The sequence below is a fragment of the Palaemon carinicauda genome, chromosome 17 (genome assembly GCF_036898095.1).
Source record: "Palaemon carinicauda isolate YSFRI2023 chromosome 17, ASM3689809v2, whole genome shotgun sequence".
Lineage (NCBI taxonomy): Eukaryota > Metazoa > Arthropoda > Malacostraca > Decapoda > Palaemonidae > Palaemon > Palaemon carinicauda.
Window position 1 is genome coordinate 98,274,159 of NC_090741.1, and position 23,007 is coordinate 98,297,165.

The window sequence follows — 23,007 nt, forward strand, 5'->3', positions numbered from 1 at the left end:
GTGTGAGGCACCTCGTATATCCACCAGAGAGTTGCTAATGCATCTTCCGGTGTATTTTGCATCTTCCAGTCTTGGATGGTCTGGGATGCATCTTAAGTATTTATCGAGCTTATTCTTAAACACATCTACACTCACTCCTGATATGTTTCTTAGATGAGCTGGCAGCACATTAAATAGTCGCTGCATTAACGATGCTGGTGCGTAGTGGATTAATGTCCTGTGCGCCTTTCTTAGTTTACCTGGTATATTTTTTGGCACTATTAATCTACCTTGGCTTATTCTTTCTGATATTTTTAGCTCCATGATGTTTTCAGTAATTCCCTCTATTTGCTTCCATGCTTGTATTATCATGTAGTGTTCTCTTCTCCTTTGTAGACTGTATAGTTTTAAAAATTGCAGTCTTTCCCAGTAGTTAAGGTCCTTAACTTCCTCTATTCTAGCAGTATAGGACCTTTGTACACTCTCTATTTGCGCAATATCCTTTTGGTAGTGTGGGTACCATATCACATTGCAGTAATCGAGTGTACTACGTACATGAGTTTTATAAAGCATAATCGTGTGTTCAGCTTTTCTTGTTTTAAAGTGTCTGAATAACATTCCCATTTTTGCTTTACATTTAGCCAACAGTGTTGCTATTTGGTCGTTGCATAACAAATTCCTATTTAACATTATACCAAGGTCTTTAATTACTTCCTTGTTTGTGATTGTCTCATTATTAGGTCCCTTGTATGCATATACCATTCCTTATCTGTTTCCATAATTTATTGACTCGAATTTATCGGAGTTAAATACCATCCTATTTATCTCCGCCCATTCATATATTTTGTTTAGATCTCTTTGTAGTGAGTTCCTATCTTCATCACAAGTAATTTCTCTACTCATTCTTGTGTCAGCGGCGAAACTTCTCACTACGGAGTATTCAACATCGCAGTCTTTGTCTGAGATCATGATAACAAACAGCAGTGCAGCTAATACCGTACCTTGTGGCACGCCAGACATTACCTGAGCTTCATCTGATTTCTCGTCATTTGCAACCACTATCTGTTTTCTGTTTTGTAGGAATTTTTTTACCTATTTTCCTATCTTTCCCACAATATTATGCTTTCTCATTTTTTTCTCTAATATATTATGGTCTACCTTGTCAAAGGCTTTTGCAAAATCTAGATAGATCACATATGTGTCTTTTTCATTCATCATATTTTTGTATATGTTTTCATAGTGTGCTATCAGTTTGGTCTGTGTACTTTTTCCAGGCACAAAACCGTGTTGACCTATATTAAACAAATTATCTTTAACCAAATGGTTCATTATTTTCTTTTTTATTACCCTCTCATACACTTTCATAATATGTGATGTTAGACTAACAGGTCTATAATTGCTTGCCTCTAGTCTTGATCCACTTCTGAAGATAGGGGTTATATAAGCTAATTTATGTTTAACATATATCTTGCTCATATCTACACTTTGTCTTAGCAGTATTGCAAGTGGCTTCGGGATAGTGTTTGCAGTTTTTTTTAACAAAATCGCTGGAACTCCAACTGGTCCGGCTGCTGATCCATTTTTAATTTCATTTATAGCCTTGACAATATCTGCATCATTAATATCTATATCCGTTAGATATTCAACCTTTTCTTCTCTCATTTTTGTTTCATTCTTCTCATTCGTAATTCTTGGCATGAACTCACTCTTATATTTTTCTGCTAATATGTTGCATATTTCCTTTTTTTTCATTAGTTAGCCGTCCTTCAATTCTTAGACGGCCTATTTCTAATATCCCTTTATTCATCTTTTTTGCATAGGAGTAAAGTACTTTGGGGTTTCTTTTTATATTTTGAAGTGTCCTTTCTTCTAAGTCTCTTTTTTCATTTTCTTTCGACTGTATAATCTTTTGTTCTGCATTTTCTATCTTACATTTTATTTCCATCATTTTCGACACATTTTTTTCTTTTGCAAGATTTTTCTTCTACTTTCTAATTTTCTGAAATAAGAACCTTCTGTCTCTTGGTATGCAGGTCTTTTGTTTATTGTTTTTTTTTCAGTACATATTTTTCAACAATTTTCTCCAGTATTTTGTACAGTATGTCCGTATTTACCTGTATATTATCACTTGAAAATACATTTTTCCATTCTTTATTCAGTTCTTCATTTATCTCTGACCATTTTATATCCTTACTGTATAAATTATATTTTCCATATCCTTCCCAAAGTTTTGTGCTTTTATTAATTATGCGATCACTTGCTTTGGAATGGACTATCAATTCTATGACATTGTGATCTGAAATTCCCGTGTTATACACTATTATTTCTTTAACATAATTGACCTCATTCACAAATACTAAATCTAGGACATTTTCCTTTCTTGTTGGAATGTGGTTTATTTGTTGCATATTATGTTCTAATGGCATATCTTGAAGCTTTTCAAATTGCCTCTTATCTTCTGCGCTACTATTACTCTCTTTTGTATATGTATACATACAACCACTTTCTTCTATCCGTTCTTTCCAATCCACGAAAGGGAAGTTAAAATCTCCGGATAGGAGTATATTCCAGTCTTTATGGTTTCTACATATATAATCTATTTTTTCTATTATTATGTCAAACTCCTTAGTATTTGGGTGTCTTTAAACTACAATATTCACTAGTTTTTCAAATTCCAATTCTACCGCAATCAATTCACATTCTGTCTTGCTGTATTTTTCACAGACTTTTCCTTGATTTATGTCTCTTCCATATATTGCAGTTCCCCCTTGATTCCTAATTTTTCTGTCTGATCTATAAGTTTGGAAACCCTTTGTCTGGTCATCACTGCGAGTCTCTTGGGAATACCATGTTTCACTTATATTTGATATATCTTTTTTTTTCAATTTGGGTTAGTTCTTCTAAGAACTCTATTTTCCTTTTAGAGTTACTCGTGACTAAACCCTGTGCATTCATCACTATTATGGTTTGTGTTTCATCCCCATTATTTAATATTGGTAATTATATGAATTCTCCCATGCTTCCTTCCTGTTCTGATATGATGTTCTTTTCTTCATTTCCCGGAATTCTGACATTAAAAAATCCAACTTTTCTATTATATTTGCTCTTTCGCCTTCATATTTATTTCTGTGTGTATACCTGCAATTATCCCCATATCTGCACCAACCCCTGGCATTATAGATGCATTTTTTGTAGTTGGGCTCTAAATGTGCATATTTGGGTTGAAAGGCCCCATATCTTGGGGCTTTTGGTTCATAGTGCGGTATATACACGGCCTGCTTTTTTTTCTTTTTCTTCATTTTTCCTTTCATTTTTCTTTTCAGTTTGCTGAGTTTTCTTACTTTCATTCATGGTTGCAAGATGCATATATCAACATTTTTCGTGGAAACTGCATCCTTTTCCTTCTTTTAGGTTTATGCATATTTTTGGATGGAGATCTTTGCATTCGTCTCCATATCCGTCTAAATACGCACATTTACCATATGTTTCATAATTATGGCATATCTTTGGATGCTTGTAGTAGCATCTTTCGCCAAATTTGCAATTCCCTCTTTTCAGCAAATCGCAGACTATCTTTTGTTTTCCTTTTTTTCTTGTTCTTGCTCTTCCCTAAAGGTATGTAGGTCTGGGTAGAGTCTCTTGGGTCTATTATTTGTTTTCATCTGATAATTCATTTCTTCATAGTATGTTGCTGGATGGCATCATAAGTGATATCAATGATTCCCTCTGCATCCTTACACATATCCTGTTCATTTTTCTCTTCTTCTTCTTTTTTTTCTTCTTCTTCTTTTTCTTCTGTTTCTTCTTCGTCCTCTTCTTTATCTTCAACTATTTGCAGATTTAGTCCCGACTTAATTATATTTTCTGTCCAGACTAAGCATGTTGAGCAAAATACCTTTGTGTCTTTATTTATTTTTTTTTTTTTTGCTGTATTTCAGCACATGTAGGGTGTGATGGAACATGGCAGGCATCACATTTTCTAATCAATTGTTGAGGATTATTAATGAATACCATATCTTACATGTATTACACCATTTTGGCATTCTTTTTCCCAATGCATCAATCAGCATATTCACCATATTGGACTTCTTATTGTTCTTTGATGGAATGTATTGATTGATGTAGACTTTCTTTATAAGTCTCTGTAGACTTACTTTATGAGTCTCTTTATCACTTGGATCTTCTTTGGAATTTCTTCTATTATTTTGCTGATGTTTTACGCATATTTGCTCCAGTTTATTGGATCGTATTGTTTCAATATGTCTGCGAATATTTTTCCGTCACACTGGTGGGAGTTACTAGTGACCACTGTTATCAGACGGTCAAGCTCTTGTTTCGCCAACTCATGGAGAGAGAGAGAGAGAGAGAGAGAGAGAGAGAGAGAGAGAGAGAGAGAGAGAGAGAGCCAGACACTTGGTCTTTATTATATAATGGGATTATTATTATTATTATTATTATTATTATTATTATTATTATTATTATTATTATTATTATTATTATTCATATACATGGTATCCAGATAACTTGAACGAAGAGCAAGGCAATAATCTATAGATGTGTGTCCAGCCTCTCCCAGTAAAGCCTGTTAATGCCTAAACTGTAGCAAGTCACTCAGGTCCTAAATTCGATTTGTCTCCGGCAATGTCATTTGCGATATCGCGTTAAACGAAGACTCTCTGCGGACCCGTCCTAAGCGAAACTTCAGGCGGAGGACATTTGCATAACCAGTTTAGGCCAAGGAAGACTGAGGAAGATCTCTATTCTGTCACATCTTCAGTTGGACAAGTGTTATTTGGACAAGTGTTATCTTTTTGTTTTTATGAAGAGAAGATCAGGGGGGGGGGGTGTAATAAAGGTGCTTTTTAGCACTTTTGCCTTGTTTCAAACAATATTAATTTAAAGCAGTTTGAAACAGATGCTAATGGAACTAAACAACAAATTCTGATATGTTCCACGCTCTCCAAATTGCAATGTAAATTTCATGACTATTGGGAAAGAAAAAAATATATATAATTTCTGATCGAGAAATTTAGATGTGTAATGCCATGTCATATCCAGAAATGTATTTCTAATAGTAAGATCAATTCAATATTGTTGTTACTGGAAATTGTAGAGGAATCCTGTTGTGCAATTACAAATCAAGCCATAAAACATGCTAAAAACACGGGAAAAATCTTGTGTTATAACTGCCGTCCCCCCCCAAAAAAAAGAAAAAATAAAAATAATAAAAATAATAATAATATTAATCCAAAAACTAGTAAATGTGAAAATCCAATGAGATAACCATCTAAAGTCCAGTCAAATCACTAGATATAACACCACCTGAGCGCCTGTAAAACGTTTACAATACCTCTATAAAGCTCAAATCAATAACAGTCCTTTCATAAAAATAAGGACTAGAATTAGCAGCTGCAATGATAATTCGATAATAGGAGTAAATGTAGAATTAATATAAACGTGAGGTCATTGTCACTTTGAAATTCGAAGTTTTACAACAATAAAATCACAGAGAAATTTAGTCTCTGTCTATAACTCTTTTATATATATTCGTAGGGAATATAATATGAGAACGTTGACATTGTAGCTTATTAATATTTAAAGAGAAAAGAAAACAATCCTGAGAGAACTCCAATACTAAAGATCGTTATCACTGAAGGGATACCAGATTGACCTGAATTTTCAAACATGTTAATGGTAACAGGAAATCTTGAAGAGAATACTAGAATTAAACTTGTTTAAACCCCAACAGGAATTTAAAAGAAAACTAAAAAGAATTCTAAGAAAACGATGAAATAGAAAATTATAAAATACAATGCAGGGAAGCCTTGCAGTTGCATCGTATCATTATTATGGTTATCATTATTTACAAATCTAAGTTATGACCTGAGGGAATCTTAATGTAACGATAAATTACACGGAGTAACAGTTACCAAATTGAGCAACACCAAGCCTTTTAGGTAATAAAAATTCCATTCCTAAAGACTTAAAATGTAGAGGAATTACGGCTGAATTCATAAATTAGCTGTAAATACTTTTCTCGCACAAATACATGATCTAGAGAACAATAACATTGTTTCCCATTTCATATCGTGAATCTATTACACTTATAATTATTAACGTAAGTTTTGTTAGTACTATTGTTATTGTAATTTCTTATCATTCCTTTCAACATATCATCATCATTACTATTATTTCGTTAAAGATTATGGTGACTCAGTGACATTTATCTTGTAATTGAGTTTCTAAATCGACCTGATTCCTTTCATCAGTACTGTATACTGCATGTAACTGTGCTATTTTAGTTATCGTTAGGAGGAGAGAAAATACAAATAAAAGATTCTATAATTGTACTAAAAATTTACTAAAAGTAAACTGTCAATAACTGAGTATATATAAGGTGTATAGTGTCTCCTCTCATCTTCAGACAAGAATTGGATGGAAGTAGGGAGGCTGACTCTATCTATATGTCTTGGTGGGACTGTCAAATCGATTGCTGGTTGCTGATTGGTCTCCGTGAGCAGAGGCTGTATCAAGTCTAGGACGGAGCTGCTCTCCCAATGGCTGAGGTGCTCGCTGGGAGGGTATCCGTCTCAGTCGGCTGCTACTACGTTCAAGGTAGTCGAAGTTAGAGTAGGTCCGGGTGAGCTACTAGTGCTGCGTGCTGATTGGACAAAGCACACACACTCTCAGATTGATCGGACAGCATCTCCGATCAGGGGCTCTAAGACTCAAGGTCATAGCTCCCAAAAAGGACAAAGCGCTGCCTGACTGGGTCTCAGCATCAGGCACGCTGTTCTGCTGCTCAAATCCTAAGTCAGGTGAGTCTCAAGCCGATTGCTTATTGGCTGAGGTGCTCACTGGTATTGGTTCAATTAAAGGCAAGCTGTTAGGCCACTGATCATCGTCGTCCTCGTCGATGTTGATAAGACATTGGGTGGTGTTCCTATGGCAGGATGGGAGGAGGAACATCTCTTGACTCTTGTAAGACATGCAGTATTGATGAAAGAAGAAAGGTTAGAACGACTGAGATGCTCAATTACAAGATAAATGCCACTGAGGCTGACATAATCTTCAACGAAACCTACTTAGGAGAGGGTCTACTTCCAAGATATCATTATTATTATTATTATTATTATTATTATTAGCAACTTAGCTACATCCCTAGTTGGAAAAGCCGAATGTTACAAGACCAAGGGCTCCAACAAGAAAAGTAGCATAGTGAGGAAAGGAAATAAGTAAACATAGAATAGTGTGCTTGAGTGTCACCTCAAGCAAGGAACGCTAACTCCAGACATTGTAAAACCATGGTACAGAGATTATGGCACTACCCAAGACTAGAGAACATGCTTACCGGGGACTGACTACTCCCTCTCTCTATACCCAAGGGCCAGGGAGAGTCCAAAGTTGTACACCTGGCAATATGCTTTTGGACGTGACCAGAAACACACACACACACACACACACATGCATGCATACACACACACAAACACACACACATGTATATATATATATATATATATATATATATATATATATATATATATATATATATATATATATATAAGAGAGAGAGAGAGAGAGAGAGAGAGAGAGAGAGAGAGAGAGAGAGAGAGAGAGAGAGAGAGAGAGAGAGAGCATTATTGCCTTATTGTCGTATTTTTTGTTTGGGTTCCCCCAGGTCCCTCAGTGTGAGGCACCTCGTATATCCACCAGAGAGTTGCTAATGCATCTTCCGGTGTATTTTGCATCTTCCAGTCTTGGATGGTCTGGGATGCATCTTAAGTATTTATCGAGCTTATTCTTAAACACATCTACGCTCACTCCTGATATGTTTCTTAGATGAGCTGGCAGCACATTAAATAGTCGCTGCATTAACGATGCTGGTGCGTAGTGGATTAATGTCCTGTGCGCCTTTATTACTTTACCTGGTATATTTTTTGGCACTATTAATCTACCTTGGCTTATTCTTTCTGATATTTTTAGCTCCATGATGTTTTCAGTAATTCCCTCTATTTGCTTCCATGCTTGTATTATCATGTAGTGTTCTCTTCTCCTTTGTAGACTGTATAGTTTTAAAAATTGCAGTCTTTCCCAGTAGTTAAGGTCCTTAACTTCCTCTATTCTAGCAGTATAGGACCTTTGTACACTCTCTATTTGCGCAATATCCTTTTGGTAGTGTGGGTACCATATCACATTGCAGTAATCGAGTGTACTACGTACATGAGTTTTATAAAGCATAATCGTGTGTTCAGCTTTTCTTGTTTTAAAGTGTCTGAATAACATTCCCATTTTTGCTTTACATTTAGCCAACAGTGTTGCTATTTGGTCGTTGCATAACAAATTCCTATTTAACATTATACCAAGGTCTTTAATTACTTCCTTGTTTGTGATTGTCTCATTATTAGGTCCCTTGTATGCATATACCATTCCTTATCTGTTTCCATAATTTATTGACTCGAATTTATCGGAGTTAAATACCATCCTATTTATCTCCGCCCATTCATATATTTTGTTTAGATCTCTTTGTAGTGAGTTCCTATCTTCATCACAAGTAATTTCTCTACTCATTCTTGTGTCAGCGGCGAAACTTCTCACTACGGAGTATTCAACATCGCAGTCTTTGTCTGAGATCATGATAACAAACAGCAGTGCAGCTAATACCGTACCTTGTGGCACGCCAGACATTACCTGAGCTTCATCTGATTTCTCGTCATTTGCAACCACTATCTGTTTTCTGTTTTGTAGGAATTTTTTTACCTATTTTCCTATCTTTCCCACAATATTATGCTTTCTCATTTTTTTCTCTAATATATTATGGTCTACCTTGTCAAAGGCTTTTGCAAAATCTAGATAGATCACATATGTGTCTTTTTCACTTATCATATTTTTGTATATGTTTTCATAGTGTGCTATCAGTTTGGTCTGTGTACTTTTTCCAGGCACAAAACCGTGTTGACCTATATTAAACAAATTATCTTTAACCAAATGGTTCATTATTTTCTTTTTTATTACCCTCTCATACACTTTCATAATATGTGATGTTAGACTAACAGGTCTATAATTGCTTGCCTCTAGTCTTGATCCACTTCTGAAGATAGGGGTTATATAAGCTAATTTATGTTTAACATATATCTTGCTCATATCTACACTTTGTCTTAGCAGTATTGCAAGTGGCTTCGGGATAGTGTTTGCAGTTTTTTTTAACAAAATCGCTGGAACTCCAACTGGTCCGGCTGCTGATCCATTTTTAATTTCATTTATAGCCTTGACAATATCTGCATCATTAATATCTATATCCGTTAGATATTCAACCTTTTCTTCTCTCATTTTTGTTTCATTCTTCTCATTCGTAATTCTTGGCATGAACTCACTCTTATATTTTTCTGCTAATATGTTGCATATTTCCTTTTTTTTCATTAGTTAGCCGTCCTTCAATTCTTAGACGGCCTATTTCTAATATCCCTTTATTCATCTTTTTTGCATAGGAGTAAAGTACTTTGGGGTTTCTTTTTATATTTTGAAGTGTCCTTTCTTCTAAGTCTCTTTTTTCATTTTCTTTCGACTGTATAATCTTTTGTTCTGCATTTTCTATCTTACATTTTATTTCCATCATTTTCCACACATTTTTTTCTTTTGCAAGATTTTTCTTCTACTTTCTAATTTTCTGAAATAAGAACCTTCTGTCTCTTGGTATGCAGGTCTTTTGTTTATTGTTTTTTTTTTCAGTACATATTTTTCAACAATTTTCTCCAGTATTTTGTACAGTATGTCCGTATTTACCTGTATATTATCACATGAAAATACATTTTTCCATTCTTTATTCAGTTCTTCATTTATCTCTGACCATTTTATATCCTTACTGTATAAATTATATTTTCCATATCCTTCCCAAAGTTTTGTGCTTTTATTAATTATGTGATCACTTGCTTTGGAATGGACTATCAATTCTATGACATTGTGATCTGAAATTCCCGTGTTATACACTATTATTTCTTTAACATAATTGACCTCATTCACAAATACTAAATCTAGGACATTTTCCTTTCTTGTTGGAATGTGGTTTATTTGTTGCATATTATGTTCTAATGGCATATCTTGAAGCTTTTCAAATTGCCTCTTATCTTCTGCGCTACTATTACTCTCTTTTGTATATGTATACATACAACCACTTTCTTCTATCCGTTCTTTCCAATCCACGAAAGGAAAGTTAAAATCTCCGGATAGGAGTATATTCCAGTCTTTATGGTTTCTACATATATAATCTATTTTTTCTATTATTATGTCAAACTCCTTAGTATTTGGGTGTCTTTAAACTACAATATTCACTAGTTTTTCAAATTCCAATTCTACCGCAATCAATTCACATTCTGTCTTGCTGTATTTTTCACAGACTTTTCCTTGATTTATGTCTCTTCCATATATTGCAGTTCCCCCTTGATTCCTAATTTTTCTGTCTGATCTATAAGTTTGGAAACCCTTTGTCTGGTCATCACTGCGAGTCTCTTGGGAATACCATGTTTCACTTATATTTGATATATCTATTTTTTTCAATTTGGGTTAGTTCTTCTAAGAACTCTATTTTCCTTTTAGAGTTACTCGTGACTAAACCCTGTGCATTCATCACTATTATGGTTTGTGTTTCATCCCCATTATTTAATATTGGTAATTATATGAATTCTCCCATGCTTCCTTCCTGTTCTGATATGGTGTTCTTTTCTTCATTTCCCGGAATTCTGACATTAAAAAATCCAACTTTTCTATTATATTTGCTCTTTCGCCTTCATATTTATTTCTGTGTGTATACCTGCAATTATCCCCATATCTGCACCAACCCCTGGCATTATAGATGCATTCTTTGTAGTTGGGCTCTAAATGTGCATATTTGGGTTGAAAGGCCCCATATCTTGGGGCTTTTGGTTCATAGTGCGGTATATACACGGCCTGCTTTTTTTTCTTTTTCTTCATTTTTCCTTTCATTTTTCTTTTCAGTTTGCTGAGTTTTCTTACTTTCATTCATGGTTGCAAGATGCATATATCAACATTTTTCGTGGAAACTGCATCCTTTTCCTTCTTTTAGGTTTATGCATATTTTTGGATGGAGATCTTTGCATTCGTCTCCATATCCGTCTAAATACGCACATTTACCATATATTTCATAATTATGGCATATCTTTGGATGCTTGTAGTAGCATCTTTCGCCAAATTTGCAATTCCCTCTTTTCAGCAAATTGCAGACTATCTTTTTTTTTCCTTTTTTTCTTGTTCTTGCTCTTCCCTAAAGGTATGTAGGTCTGGGTAGAGTCTCTTGGGTCTATTATTTGTTTTCATCTGATAATTCATTTATTCATAGTATGTTGCTGGATGGCATCATAAGTGATATCAATGATTCCCTCTGCATCCTTACACATATCCTGTTCATTTTTCTCTTCTTCTTCTTTTTTTTCTTCTTCTTCTTTTTCTTCTGTTTCTTCTTCGTCCTCTTCTTTATCTTCAACTATTTGCAGATTTAGTCCCGACTTAATTATATTTTCTGTCCAGACTAAGCATGTTGAGCAAAATACCTTTGTGTCTTTATTTATTTTTTTTTTTTGCTGTATTTCAGCACATGTAGGGTGTGTTGGAACATGGCAGGCATCACATTTTCTAATCAATTGTTGAGGATAATTAATGAATACCATATCTTACATGTATTACACCATTTTGGCATTCTTTTTCCCAATGCATCAATCAGCATATTCACCATATTGGACTTCTTATTGTTCTTTGATGGAATGTATTGATTGATGTAGACTTTCTTTATAAGTCTCTGTAGACTTACTTTATGAGTCTCTTTATCACTTGGATCTTCTTTGGAATTTCTTCTATTATTTTGCTGATGTTTTACGCATATTTGCTCCAGTTTATTGGATCGTATTGTTTCAATATGTCTGCGAATATTTTTCCGTCACACTGGTGGGAGTTACTAGTGACCACTGTTATCAGACGGTCAAGCTCTTGTTTCGCCAACTCATGAGAGAGAGAGAGAGAGAGAGAGAGAGAGAGAGAGAGAGAGAGAGAGAGAGAGAGAGAGAGAGAGAGCCAGACACTTGGTCTTTATTATATAATGGGATTATTATTATTATTATTATTATTATTATTATTATTATTATTATTATTATTATTCATATACATGGTATCCAGATAACTTGAACGAAGAGCAAGGCAATAATCTATAGATGTGTGTCCAGCCTCTCCCAGTAAAGCCTGTTAATGCCTAAACTGTAGCAAGTCACTCAGGTCCTAAATTCGATTTGTCTCCGGCAATGTCATTTGCGATATCGCGTTAAGCGAAGACTCTCTGCGGACCCGTCCTAAGCGAAACTTCAGGCGGAGGACATTTGCATAACCAGTTTAGGCCAAGGAAGACTGAGGAAGATCTCTATTCTGTCACATCTTCAGTTGGACAAGTGTTATTTGGACAAGTGTTATCTTTTTGTTTTTATGAAGAGAAGATCAGGGGGGGGGGTGTACTAAAGGTGCTTTTTAGCACTTTTGCCTTGTTTCAAACAATATTAATTTAAAGCAGTTTGAAACAGATGCTAATGGAACTAAACAACAAATTCTGATATGTTCCACGCTCTCCAAATTGCAATGTAAATTTCATGACTATTGGGAAAGAAAAAAATATATATAATTTCTGATCGAGAAATTTAGATGTGTAATGCTATGTCATATCTAGAAATGTATTTCTAATAGTAAGATCAATTCAATATTGTTGTTACTGGAAATTGTAGAGGAATCCTGTTGTGCAATTACAAATCAAGCCATAAAACATGCTAAAAACACTGGAAAAATCTTGTTATAACTGCCGTCCCCCCCCCCAAAAAAAAAAAATAATAAAAATAATAATAATATTAATCCAAAAACTAGTAAATGTGAAAATCCAATGAGATAACCATCTAAAGTCCAGTCAAATCACTAAATATAACACCACCTGAGCGCCTGTAAAACGTTTACAATACCTCTATAAAGCTCAAATCAATAACAGTCCTTTCATAAAAATAAGGACTAGAATTAGCAGCTGCAATGATAATTCGATAATAGGAGTAAATGTAAAATTAATATAAACGTGAGGTCATTGTCACTTTGAAATTCGAGATTTTACAACAATAAAATCACAGAGAAATTTCGTCTCTGTCTATAACTCTTTTATATATATTCGTAGGGAATATAATATGAGAACGTTGACATTGTAGCTTATTAATATTTAAAGAGAAAAGAAAACAATCCTGAGAGAACTCCAATACTAAAGATCGTTATCACTGAAGGGATACCAGATTGACCTGAATTTTCAAACATGTTAATGGTAACAGGAAATCTTGAAGAGAATACTAGAATTAAACTTGTTTAAACCCCAACAGGAATTTAAAAGAAAACTAAAAAGAATTCTAAGAAAACGATGAAATAGAAAATTATAAAATACAATGCTGGGAAGCCTTGCAGTTGCATCGTATCATTATTATGGTTATCATTATTATAATCATCATAATTATTACGAATTCTATTATTCTTATTCTTCGTATTGCACTTGAAAATATAAGGACGCAGCTAACATTATCCTTCGTATATTAAGCTTCTACAAACTAGAAAGGCAGAGAGAGAGAGAGAGAGAGAGAGAGAGAGAGAGAGAGAGAGAGAGAGAGAGAGAGAGAGAGAGAGAGAGAGAGAGAGAGAGAGAGAATGATATTTTAAGAGAAAATAGGAGAGTTCAACAATAGTAATTTTCCTAATTAAAACTATTACAATTTATTTTCTGGAATATATTAATTTTCCCTTCACTTTATTTCTTGTAAAGCACAGATGTGTGTGTGTGTGCATGTGTGCGGTGTGTGTATGTGTGTGTGGACCCGAATCAGCCAAAAGAAGAACGCATCAATTTTGAAACCCAATCCATAATTCAAACATCGATTCTTTATTCATGAAATCTTTACTCCTTATAACGACCTCATGGTTCATGCAAATATTTCCCCAAAATATGATTCAGCAGAGAAACCTATCCGTCGGCGAAAAGAGTCGCGAATTCATATCAGAATAACGAAATTCGCTTAACACGACGAAAAACACTTACTAATTTTATGACTGTAATATATGCTCATCGGGGACGAGTTTTTTTTTTTTATATGTAAGACAAATTACTCATCTGTTTATTCTACGAATCAAGTATCTTACGACAAGTATGTTTTATTATTATTATTATTATTATTATTATTATTATTATTATTATTATTATTATTATTATTATTATTATCATTATTATTATTATTATTATTATTATTTATTCAAATACATGGTATCTAAATAACTTGATCAAGGAGCAAGACAATAACCCTTAGTAGTGTGACCAGCTTCTCCCAGTAAGCCCAACAATGCCTTAACTCTAGCAAGTCACTCTGGTCCTAAATTCGATTTGTCTCCGGGAATGTCATTTGCGATATCGCGTTAAAAGAAGACTCTATGCGGGCCCGTCCAAAGCGAAACTTCAGGCGGAGGACATTTGCGTAACCAGTTTAGGCCAAGTTTGAATGACTGAGGGAGATCTCTATGCTGTCACATCTCCAATTGGACAAGTGTTATTTGGACAAGTGTTATCTTTTTTTTTATAGAGAGAAGATGGAATAAGAAATTTATGGGGACAGGAACAGTATTGGATAAAGGAAGGAGTGAACGACCAACAACATCTCAGGAAAACATAGATCATGTTATACAAGCCTCTGATCTCTTTTCTACAAAGTCCATCCATTTTGCTGTCACACATTTACAGCTACCGAATTCAACAATGTATTAAGTCCTACACAAAAACTTTCGATTGTACTCTTGCAAAGAGTAACTCAACTGGAAACCGAGCCAAGTGATAAACCGAGACAAACTACGCATTTAACATGCTACAATGAATAAGATAAAACGTTCTCAAATATTTGTTTTTATTGATGAGGATACCTTTCGCATTTCAAGGAAACTGAACGCACATTGTGAGAATCTGGGAACAAGAACATCACATGACTAGAGAGCTTCACCTTGATAGGTCTGAGGTGAATAGGTGGTATGAGATCCAGTGCAATAGAATTATGGGTACATTTTTCATCAAGATATTGATTTCTGCAGATGTTAATTGGATATGTGGCCCCTCAACTACATAGCCTTTAACCTACCATATTTTCATAGTAAGATGGTACGCCACCACATTTAGGGAGTGTACGTTCGTGGGTTCCTAAAATTTCAAGACTGATGGATTGCTAGGGATGGCTGAATTTTCTGGCCATCATAAGTGTCATTCACCTGGACTTCTTCCTAATGGGTTATGATAACTATATCTGAACAACACTGATCTAAAATCAATTATGCTATTGCCACCATCCATGAGGCTATGCTATTGGGAACATAATTTAAGGTTTAAAGTGCTGCCTGAGTGGGGCTCAGCAGCAGGCAATCTGTTCTGCTGCTCAGATCGTATGCCAGGTGAATCTCTAGCTGACTGCTTATTGGCTGAGGTGATCGTCCGGAAAGTCTCAGTTAAAGGCAAGCTGTCAGGCCACTGGTCGTCGTCGTCCTCGTTGATGTTGGTAAGACATTGGGTGGTGTTCCTATGGCAGGAGAGGAGGAGGAACATCTCTTGAGTCGTGTAAGGCATGCAGTAATCATGAAAGAAGAAAGGTCAGAGCGATCGAGACGCTCAATTACAAGACAAATGCCACTGAGGCTGCCATAATCTTCAAGGAAATCTGCTTAAAAGAAGATCTATCTTAAAAAAAAAATCATTATTATTATAATTACAATAATTATCAGTATTAGCAGCAAAGCTACAACCCTAGTTGGAAAAGTTAGATGTTATAAGACCAAGGGCTCTAACAAGGAAAATAGCCCAGTGAGGAAAGGAAATGTGTAAACATAGAATAGTTTGATTGAGTGTACCCTCATGCAAGAGAATAGCTAACCCAAGACATTGTAAAACTATGGTACAGAGGCTACGGTACTACGCAGGACTAGAGAACATGCACACCAGGGACTGACTACTCTGTCTCTCCCTATCAAGGGGCAGAGAGAGTCCAAAGTTATATGCCTGGCAATGGGCTGTTAGGCGTGACGAGAAAGACACACTCACACACACATTATATATATATATATATATATATATATATATATATATATATATATATATATATATATATATATATATATATATATATATATATATATATCCAGACACATGGTCTTTATTATATAGGGGGATTATTATTATTATTATTATTATTATTATTATTATTATTATTATTATTATTATTATTATTATTTATCCATATATATGGTATCCAGATAACTTGACGAAGAGCAAGACAATAACCTTTAGTAGTGTATCCAGCCTCTTCCAGTAAAACCCGATAATGCCTAAACTGTAGCAAGTCACTCTTGTCCTAAATTCGATTTGTCTCCGGCAATGTCATTTGCGATATCGCGTTAAACGAAGACTCTCTGCGGGACCGTCCAAAGCGAAACTTCAGGTGGAGGACATTTGCAAAGCCAGTTTATGTCAAGTCGGAATGACTGAGGAAGATCTCTATTCTGTCACATCTCGAATTGGACAAGTGTTATCTTTTTAGCACTTTTGCCTTATTTGAAACAATATTGAGTTACATCAGTTTGAAACAGATGCTAATGGAACTAGACAACAAATTCTGATATTTTCGACTCTCCCCATTTTATTATGTAAATGTCATGATTTTGGGGAGAGAGAAATTATATATATTTCTGATCAAGAAACTTAGATGAATAATGCCATGTCCAATCCAGATATATAATTCTAAATTGAAAAATAATTCAAGATTTTGGTTACTGAAAATTGTAAAAGAATCCTGTTTTGTGATTACAGATCGAGTGATAAAACCTGCTAAAATCACTAGAAAAACCTTAGGACAAAACTGTCAAATCAGAAAATAATCCAAATACCGGTAAATGAAAGACTTGTCAAAATTTCATGAGAAAACCATCTAAAAGTCAGTCAAATCACTAGATACATCACCACTTGCACTCACTAGGAAGCCTGTAGAACGTTTACAACACCTCTATATAGCTCAAATCAATAACAGTCCTTTCATCAGACAGCCTCTACAATAATTAAAATAAGGACTGCAATTAACAGCTGCAATGATAATTCGAGAAGAGGAGTAACTGTAGAATTAATGAAAATATAAACGTGAAATCAATGTCACTTTAAAATTCTGAGTTTTACAACAATAAAATCACACTGAAATTTAATCTCAGTCTATAACTTTCATATTTTATAAGGAAAATATTATGAGAACTTTGATATTGTAACTTATTAATTTTAAACGAGAAACGAAGACAATCCTGAGAGAACTCATATTAAAGATAGTTATCACTCAAGGGAAACCAGATTGACCTGAATTTTGAAACATGTTAATGGTAACAGGAAATCTGAAAGTGATTATTAAAATTAAACTTGTTTAAACCCAAATATGAATTTGGAAAAAAAACTAAAAAGAATTTTAAGAAAAAGATGAAATAGAAAATTATAAAATACAATGCTGGTACATATTGCAGTTGCATCGTATCATTATTATGATTATCATTATTATTATAATCGTCATTATTAAGAATTCTATTATTCTTATCTTTCGTATTGAACTTGAAAATATAAGGGCAGAGCTAATATTATCCTTTGTATATCAAGCTTTTACAAACTTGAAAGGCAGAGAGAGAGAGAGAGAGAGAGAGAGAGAGAGAGAGAGAGAGAGAGAGAGAGAGAGAGAGAGAGAGAGAGAGAGAGAGAGAGAGAGAGAGAGATCACATTTCAACAATAGTAATTTCCATAATAAAAATTAATACAATTTATTTTCTTGACTATATTAGAATTACCTTGACTTTATATCTTGTAATGCACAGATGTGTGTATGTGTGTTTGAGGGCGCACGCACACGTGCGCGCGCGCGCGCACGTGTGTGTGTGTGTGTGTGTGTGTGTTTTGCACCCGAATCATCCAAAAGACGAACGCAGCAATTTTGAAACCAAGTCCATAATTCAAACACCAATTTTTTATTCATGAAATGTTTACTCCCTATAACGACCTCATGGTTCATGCAAACATCTCCCAAAATATAATTCGGTAGAGAAACTTATCCTTCGGCGAAAAGAGTCGCGATTTCATATCAGAATAATGAAATTCGCTTAACACAACGAACAACACTTTTTAATTTTATGACTGTGATATATGGGTATTGGGCACGAGGTTTTTAATATGTACGACAAATTACTCCTTTATTATTATTATTATTATTATTATTTTTATTATTATTATAATTATTATTATTATTATTATTATTATTATTTTCATTATGATTATAAGCTAAGCTAATATTATTACCATTGTTATTATAATCTAAGCTACAACTCTAGTTGGAAAAGCATGATGCTATAAGCCCAAGGTCTACAACAGGGAAAATAGCCCAATGAGGAAAGGAAATACAGATAAAATAGAATACCTGAATGTACCCTCAAGCAGGAGAACTCTAAGTTACCCAAGACAGTGCAGGACCGTGGTACAGAGGCTATGGCACTACCAAAGACTAGAGAACAATGTTTTGATTTTGTAGTCTGTAACAGTTTTTTATCTCTCTTTAGACAATCTTGAAACAAGTACGAGTCAAAGATATTTCAAATGTATCCAAATATGGATCTTTCTATTCGAGGATAGTTTCTTTTTGTGACAAATAGGTGTCGATTATCTCAAATATATTTTTTAATTCCCTCTAGAGAATTCATAAAATAAATTTCAAATGTAATCAATGACAATTCATTCTAAGGATATATACAAATGTAAATGATCTTAAACCAATAATTATTTTATCAAGCAATTATAAAGGAACAACTTTTCTGTCATGGAAAAACAATGCTTAAAAACAGAGACAGAAAATATTTTATTGAATTTTTAACTAATATCTGTATTAATGAAGATATTTCATTGCAGTGTGATTTATTTCGGTTGTGATTATATTAGTCCAGCAGATATGTCAAAAAGATGTTCACTTCCGGAAGAAAGCATGAAAATTTGTATACAGGGGTTTCTAAGTATGCTGAATCCATTTCTAACCGGATCCACGCTGGCAAACCAAGGGGTCCTACTCAAAATTAAGAAATACAAAATGGCCGCCCTGCGTATTGCCGATTTTGTTATTTCATCAGAACATTGGTTCTTTTTTACCTAGAAACATGATCTTAATTTAGATATATAGGTTTTTAGGGTCAAGGAATGCAATAAGACTCTTTAAAAAAACATAGAATGTAATTTAGAACAGAATTCAAGATGGCTGCCCTCCATGCATAATGCAAACCAGTAAACTATTTGTCTATTCGGCCTATAACTACTTTATTCACCTTTTCACTCTTATTAATAGGTTTTGGGACAAGAAATTCAATAAAGCATTTTGATTCCTATAATATGTTCACCAGTAAAAAAAATCTAGTTACAGTTTAAATAAATTTCGATGAACCATTGAAAGCAATATTGTTCTTTCTCGTAACGCACAAAGAATAGAGATGTACACTTGTCATTTTCTTATTATATTGGGAATATACATTGGACAAATGGTTTTACTGAAACAGTATTAAGATGAAAACAAAATATTGAAATGTTTTATAAATTTCAAGAAATAAACTTAATCTAATCTGTCAATGGCCTCTTCACATTGTCCACCACAAAAACACAGCTGTGTGCACGGGAGGCTTGCTTTAGCACACTGACATCTTCCTATGCACCGTATTTTACAGGCACACTTAATGAGTTCTCTGCAGCCCTTTGATGCTTCTGGCAGGGTACTCCATAAGGGCACCCACATTCTCTCACTGTCAAGTGTCCACCCCCACTCAGAAGGACTCGGAAGTGTTGGACTGGCTTCCAATGCCTGACCCCAGATGTATCCAGCTTGATAAGCAGCACGCTTTACATGTTGTAGAAGTGCTGCACATGACGGTGGGATGTTTTCCAGCTTCCGATTACAGTAGGAGAAGAGGTGCTTCCTGGCTTTATTTACATCAGTGAGTTGCAATGTGCGAGAGTACAGCAGAACCACATATCTTTCAAGTTTCTTCAGGTCCGCTTCTGTAACTTCACGTGGAGTAGCAGATAGTCTTTGAAACACTTCAGTGATTTCTGGAAATGATTTCCATACTTCCCATGCAGTCTTCTTACCGACAGAGCTAAATGAAGACACCGTGTCACATCCTGATATGGCATGCATGAATGGGAGGCTTCTGCAGTAATCATTGCCAAGCTCACTAGCTATGACATGTGCTCCAATATACCGAAAGTGAGTACCATGACCAAATTCTAGCAAGAGATCACAATCTATCATGCTGATAGCAGTCACAATGGCTAGAATAAAGACATCTGTGTCAGTCGCATGCACCATAATCCTCTTCATGTTATTGCTGTAGGCATGGAAGCAGTGAAGCATCATTCGGTAGTCTGCTTCTTCATGAGTGCATGGTTGAAGCCCAGAAACATCAAGTGTTGAGGAGGAGGCAACATTCTGACCTTTTGTTGTGACCAGCATCTTTCCTAGCACTGTTAATTCAGATTTGATCACATTGGCTAGAAATCTAAAGAGTTCCACCTTGTTGCTGTCAACACGCAAGAAGCTTTTCCAGTTGTGAGGAAGTCTTGTTTTCTCGGAAACCCGAAGAGCTTCTCCAGTTGTATTTACATAAGTGAGATATCTAGATAAAATATTTCGGTTTTGTCATACAAAATGTAGCCTAATCAGATATATGTCCTGAAAATAAAACAAATATTTTCATGATAATGACCAGTTCTGAAAATGAAACAAATCATCAGATTAATGGCAGTTTCTGAAAACAGAATTAAACATAAGAATTATGGAATGATATATATGTACGATCTTCCTGAGAACTAAACAAAAGTAAAACAATAATTTATTGAGTTGTTTACCATATATGTTAAGTGTTTAGATAACCAGTTACTGGTTCTTATTTTGTCTACAAATTATAGTAAAATGTAACCAAATTTCTTGTACTTAAGACCTATATTTAGCCATAAGATGCTATGTGCCACACAGAAGAAAAACGTTTAACTAGATTGATATTTGCATTACCAGCTGAAAGTAGCCATTTTGGATTTTGCTCAAAATATTATTTTATGGTATTTTAGTGTAACTCATTGAATTCCTTGACCCTGAAAACCTATAAATCAACACCAAGATAATGCTTCTATGTCAAATAGAACCAAAGTTCTGATAAAATATAAAAATTGGCAATACGCAACGCGGCCATTATGGATTTCTCGATTTTGAGTAAGACCCCTTGGTTTGCCAGCGTGGATCCGGTTAGAAATGGATTCAGCCTACTCAATAACCCTTGTATGCAAATTTTCATGCTTTCTTCCGAAAGTGAACTTCTTGGCCATTTTATTCGACATATCTACTAGACTATATGGGGATAATATTTTCTTAATGTTCCTCAGTTTGAAGATTGATTGATTGATTGATTTAAAGTTTTCAGGCATCCTGACATCTAAGGTAATTGACGCCGATATAATTTATTTTATATAAAGAATAAAAGAACATCCAATTAAAACCATAAACGTTGAATGTCATTATAGAAGTTAAATAGTTTTCAGAAGACCTGCTTCAGAAATGAATCTAAAGATGCCACTAGCATAGTAGGACACATCATGTCCAAGAATCTTGGCAAGGGTGAACCTGCCATCCTCACCTCGAGCCTTAAACAGATATCTATTTCTTTATTTATTAAAATTGGGGCATTCGGTCTAAACTGATGTAATACGGTTGGTGTTGGCCCTTCAGCAGAAACTCGTGTGTCAACCGAGTGTGACTAATACGGAGACGACAAAGAGTCGTCTCCCATTTTCGGGGCATCATGTCATACCTCCAAGGAGATATGACATTTGTTACTTCTCTCATTTTACTGCCATCGAAACTATCCAAGTGCTGTTGCCATTGATTGCAAAACGATTTCTTGATGTTAGGTAGGATATCATTACAGGGAATGGGATACCTTCTTGGCAGCAACTCTGATGCAGCATTTTTTGCCATTGAATATGCCTTCCCATTCCCAGACACACCTACATGTGCTGGAACCCAACAAAATTGAACCATTATACCTCTCCGTCAAATACTAAAAAGCCATTAATTTGAAGAAGAATTGCTCCTTATTCATATCTTATCCATATTTCTATATGCGTTTATGAAAATGTAACAATATTTTGCCTTTCCATCGGTCGTAAAATGGCAGTGAAAATTAAGAAGATATTAACATGCATCTAAATAAATTCCCGTACACAAAAGCACACATACATGTATATATATATATATATATATATATATATATATATATATATATATATATATATATATATATATATATATATATATATATATATATATATATATATATATATATATATATATATATTTATATTATATATATATATATATATATATATATATATATATATATATAAATATATATATATATATATATATATATATATATATATATATATATATATATATATATATATATATATATATATATATATATATATATATATATATATATATGTATATATATATATATATATAAATGTATGGCACAAGATAACATAGTTACTTTACTTGCATAATGATATTCACCAGCAGGTAAAACACAACAAAAATGCTTGGTCATTTAAATGGAATAATGATAAAAATCAAAATAATAACTCAAATAACAATAATAATTATATATACCAAGAGTATATTTTTTGTATTATATACCAATATCATTACCATTGTAATTCTTCATAGAAATATGAAAGCAAATTTTCTGTAAGGAGGTTCCAAAAACATATAGATTACATCATTTACAAATGCACCCCTCATCCTGATTACTTCTTTTATGGGCCTTTCTCTCTATCTATCCATTTCAGTTTTTTTCATTACTCTCTTAAGTGTTCTCTCC